Genomic DNA, 6,000 nt, shown 5'->3' with positions numbered 1-6,000 from the left:
GAAGGGATGTGAAGGGTAAACAAAGGAGGAGGATGCAATGCTTGGTAAGAAATGTATGCATTATCCTGCCCATGTAATTGTAACCCCTCTGTACAGTATGTTCACAAATAAAAATTAAATTAAATTAAATTTTAAAAAATGTACTTGTTACCTTGCTCATGTGATTGTAACCCCTCTGTACGGTATTTTCACAATAAAAATCTTATTTAAAAAAATAAAATATAAATTTACTCCTAATGGACCAAAGACTTCAATAACTTTATAACTACTACAGAAAAGTATAAGACAAACATCTGGAAGTCATAGGCGCTTGTAATTATTTTCTGTGCAGGACTTCAATTAACCAGAAAAGAAGAGCAGGAGTTAACAAAGGGAACTGAATTAAATTAAAAAGTTTCTACACAGCAAAAGAAATAATTACCACAACCAAGCAGTATCCTATGGAATGATAGAAAATCTTCACTAACTCTTCAATGGAAATAGGAAGAATTATAAGCAGATTACCATGCAGAATATACAAAAAGAGAAAAAAAACAGTAAAAGAAGAAATAATCCAATGAGTTATTGGAAAACCAAATTGAACATAGTTCTTAGTAGAAATATAAATGGCTAATTGATATATGAAAAAATGTTCAATATCCTTAGCTATAAAGGAAGTGCAAATCAAAACTATATGACAATTTCATCTTTCCCTAGTCAGAATGGTGATCATGTAGGAAACCAATAACAACAAATGCCATTTTTATATGCTGCCAGGCATGACTGTCTCCCTGCAAAAGAGTTGTTGACAGAATGAACTACAATTTCCTTCCAAACAATTAATAATAGACAAAATATTATGGTTATTTAGACTTGGGTATTTGGCAGACATCTTAAAAAAGTTAAGTTTTGTGTCACTTCAAGAAAAACAGCTGTAAACATTTATTAAAAATAATAATCATTGAGTTTTCAAGTGAACCTTCCCCCCCAAAAAATGCTCCTGGGGGATAACAATGAAAAGAACCCTTGTAACTACTGGCAGGAATATAAATGAATACAGCCACCATGGATATCAGTATGTAGATTTCCCCCAAAACTAACACTATTGCTACCTTATGACTTTACCGTACTACTATTGGGCATATATCCAAAGGAGCATCAACTAACTAGCCAGATCATGGAATGAGCTGGTGTGTGTATGTAAGTTTATGTACATGTGTCTATATATAGAGGGGTATGTTGTATGCACTGGGTATACAGTGTATATATATATATATATGTAAATGTCAAAATTATATCAAATTTTTACTAATATACCTAATGAAAATGTGTGTGTATGTGTGTGTGTGTGTATTTTCAGAATAGTATGGTGAAACCCTAGGTGTAGTTAATAGACACTAAAGAAATACATAACAGGAAAGTGAAATGGGCTCTGTTGGGGTGTGTATCAGTGGGAGGGGAGGGGGAAGGGCTAGGGTAAAGTACAATGAAGCTTGTTGAAATTGCTTTAAGAATGTGGAGGAGGGTAAGGGAGTAATACAATGAGTGAACGTGATGTATGGCAATATCAAAATTAAATCTCCCTTCTAAAACTATTGTAGCTTAATGAAAAAAAGTATCTTAATATTTAGTTTAGTTTTTTTTCCTTCCTGGGAGTCTTATAGTTGAAATTTTCACAATCAAGTATTTGATAAAATACAGTATCATTTGTTTACAAGACTGGGTATACTATTTTTAAGCTTGATTTTTCCTGATATATTTGTTAGAAAAAAATCAATTGACAATACATATTATATTATTATATTATATGGTATATGATTATACATTTTATTTGCTTGTGTATCTGCTCTTTTTCTAAAAGTAAAACTCCAGATTTTAATTTAGTATATTTTTGATATTATATTTTTGATTGTTTAAGTAGGCGCACAGAAGGGTTACAATTCAACATGCCAGTTCATGAGTACAATGAATCTTGATCAATACCCCTTTCATCATTCACTCCCATCACTATGTCTATATATTTTTTTGGCTAGTGCAAAATTGTGTTTCTTACTATAGCTTTTAATAACCTTTTTAAATTAATAAATAACCTTTGAAACCAGAAATCATGAGTCTTCCACCTTGTTTATAGTCTCCAAAGCTCTTTCAGTCTTATATATTTGAGTTCATTTAATCAGATCCAACAGTCCTTTAGTAGAATCCAGGTGTTTATCTAGATCTAGCTAGAACCACATAGTTTACACACACTAAGTTGCTCTAATTCTTGTGTCTTTTTTGCCTTAAGACTTTCCTCTTTCTTCTGCTACTCACATTTATGTCTATGTTAGTATATTCGATGGTGTCTTTGAGACCATTTCTCACACTTTTCTTTCAGAATATCAGTGTATATATATATATGTATGTATACTATATATAATATGTATATATACATATACTATTCACACATACATACATATATGTATTATATACTATACATATAGTATAGTATGCATACTATTTGTATCTGTATTATTTATACTATACATACATGTGTATGTCCTTGAGTTTACTGATATTTTCTTCTGTAGGTTCAAATCTCTCCTTGAGTTCTAATGAATTTTAGATGTTAGCTTTCATAATTCTCAAGTTCAGAATTCCTATATTTCTGATTTATACTTATTATATTCTCTTTTTTTCTACTCACAGCTGGTACTCTACTACTTGAACCATACTTATGATTCCAGATTTTCTACTGGTTAATGGGAGATAAGGGCCTTTCAATTTTTTCTGATCTCAGAAGGATGGCTTCTGAGATCTTCATATATCAGCTTCCTGAATAACTGTGATTATAGGGATTATAAAGTCCTGCCTCATAAATTCAATGGTTAGACATCCTCAGAGTCAGTTTCTAATAACTACATTTTAAATCCTTTTCTTTGGGAAACTTGTAATCTTTTTGTAAAAATTAGACATCTAAAATGATATAATATGGGGAATTGTGAATTAGATTCTTCTTTCTGACTTTGTTGTTTCGATTTATTTAGTGACTTTACTAACTTTCAAGTTTATGAAGTTTCTGACCAGCTAATCCAGTCAATTTAGTAATAGGAAAATATTTTCTATATTTCCTTCAACCAACAAATCTCTGAGATTTTGTTGAGGGGACTTTGTATACATTGAACATGGTTTCGTTCTTTTCTTCCTTTTCCTTTTCCCTTTCCCTTTTCCTTTCTCATTCTCCTCCTCCTCTTTCTTTTGTGCTCAAAGTTAACACTTTGCCAGTTGAGCCACAGTTCAACTTCTAGGTTTTTGGTGGGCAAGTGGAGATTACAGTCTCATGGACTTTTGGCTCAGATCTCATGCAACTTAAAGTAGCTAGGATATAGGCCTGAGACACTAGTGCCTGGTTAAACATGATTTTAATGCTTAGGCTGTTTCCAGCTTTTCCTTACGATTCACTTCCTCCTTGTGTTGGGGTTCAAGTTCAATTGGAAATTGTTTTGACTAGCTTGTTTTTAATTTCAAGTAGTGATGTTGCAGGAGTAATATTAAAAAAGTTGCTGTTCATTATTTCTGACAAATGCCTTGGAGATATGCTATTTGTGGAGCATAAGCCTTGAGTAAATAAAAGTAAATCCTAAGAATGTATCAAATTGTTGTGTAGTTTAAAGTGTGGCATTTGTCCAAGGCTGAGTTTTCTTAGAGCATCAGATCTACTCTGTCCCTTTTAGTGGCTGCTAAATTATCGTTCTTTTTGGTGTTTCATTTCATAATAATCTTTCTTACAAGTCTGCTGATTTGAAATTACTCTAGAGCTAGGCTATGGGAATTGATCAGGCTAAAATACAGAATTCTTACAGTCAGCTGTTTTTCTTGAATCACCACTCCTAGAATCATTGCAAGCTTTCTGTTCATTTCCAGAGTCCTGAAAAGGTTGATGCTGACAACTTCCCTCGTGTTTTTGCTGCTTGTATGGAGAGGTAGGTATTCAGCAGCCACCACTTCACTACTCTGGCAGTGTTATCTACTGCCAGTCAATTACTATGTGTGTCAGTTTAAGTTGAGGAACAAGGTTTGATCAGGCTATACTTGCCTATCCTTCCCAAGCTGTGGTTCAGCCTCCTCTCAAAGCCTCCTGCTTTGACAGTGTACTGAGTGGATGAATGATGGTCCTTACGGAACAGTGTGCATATTGTCACCATGAGGTGACAATAGAAACAACTGCATTTATAAAAATCATAACTGATATTCACCAACCCCAATACTGTGTACATAAATTCATTTCTGCCATCCGCCACTTCTAGATAGGATCTTGAGAGAACATGGTGTTTATTTCATTTGCATTTGTTAAATACCATGCCAGGTAGCTAGGGGCAATACAAACTCAGGTGGGGGCTTTGGGGAGGCTCTTTTCCTTGTCCTCTCTGTTCTGTTGGGCTCATTAGTAGCTTGTAATTGCTCATCAGTGGATGTAACTGCTTTTGTTTGGGAGAAGCCAGTGCAGATGTGGGGAAAATGGAACTGAATCTTAAAAAATGAAAAGAATGTAACCAGGTCTGCAAACAAAGAAAGCAGGACACAGGGTGGTGTGTGTGGTCTACTGCATTTCTGCCAGATTGCTGGCAGCCTGGTAGGGGGCAGGAGTTAAAAAGGGGTTGTTGACAGATGCTGGGGAGAACACAGGGTAAGAGGACCCCCATACACTGTTGGTGGGAATGCAAACTAATGTAGTTTCTTGTGAAAATCAGTATGTAGATTTCTTAAATTCTATCAACAAATCTTCCCTATGATTCTACCATACTACTGAAAGATACTGAATCCATATGCCAGAAAGATACCTGCATATCCATTTATATCACAACTCTGGATGATGAAATTAACTGAGGTATCCAGGTATCCAGGAGTTAACAGAGGTGCCTAACAATAGATAAATGGGTAAAGAAGTTTTGTGTGTGTGTGTGTGTGTGTGTGTGTGAGAGAGAGAGAGAGAGAGAGAGAGAGAGAGAGACATCATTTGCAGGTAAATGGATATAAAGCTTATATATATATATGTATATAATATGTTTATATGTGAAAGCTAGGCCTAAAAGACATTTATACTCATGGACATGCACATAAGTATAAATATCTATATACACAATGATGATTAAACATAGAACCTGAATTTAAGCTAAGAGATTACTCAAGAAAAGGAGAAGGAAGAATGGAAAAAAGGAAAAAGAAAAGAAAAGAGAATGAAATGCTGTGTTAAGACTTTCTGAGTAGGAAGGTACTATGGTTGAAGGATATAGGCCTGGCTGGGGGCTGGGGGTGGGGTGGTGAGGGAGAGGGGAACAAGAAGATTAAAAACTTTGGAAATAGACTTTTTACAATTATGAAAACAGATAAGAAAACTATTTCTTAGAAAGAAGGGTACAAGAGTGTGATAGAGAAGGTTAAATTAATTAGAATACAGTGTTGATAAGTAACAATGTACTCGTTCCATTCCCTGAAAACTGATACAAGTCAGAGAAGTAATGTACCTCTAGAGATGCAGAGGTGAAGTTGACAGGATTTTGTTGATTGATTTGATATGAACAAGGGAGCCAGGATTCCATTTTTAGTTACTGGTTTTGCTTGAATGAGGTGAAGCTTAAAGGAGCAAGGCCAAGTCTTTTATGGCTAACATGTAGCTTGTAGTGTGTCCAAACGGATGCATACACTAAGCGGCTTCATTTTCACTATGAGAACCCAGAAGATGAGTCTGGAATGGGCATATTCATTTAGGACATATTATCATATAAATTGGACCTAGGTGGAATCTTGAAAGAGAAGAGATCACCTACTGAGAACATCACAATTGAAACAAGAGTATCCTGAAGGGTGCTGGGAGGGAACAGCAAGGCAGCAGAGAAAAACCCAAGAAAGATGCTGAGAAAGCAGATATGGATGAATGGCTTCTCAGCTGTTTTCTTCTGGTGTCCTGCTGGTCACCAAGGCCCCAGGCTTTCCACAGGAGCATATTATTGAAGCTCGGTCCTCTAGCTGTTTGTTGAGTTGAAT

This window comes from Dipodomys ordii, unplaced genomic scaffold (assembly GCF_000151885.1).
Source record: "Dipodomys ordii isolate 6190 unplaced genomic scaffold, Dord_2.0 Scaffold76, whole genome shotgun sequence".
Lineage (NCBI taxonomy): Eukaryota > Metazoa > Chordata > Mammalia > Rodentia > Heteromyidae > Dipodomys > Dipodomys ordii.
This window is presented reverse-complemented; position numbering follows the sequence as displayed.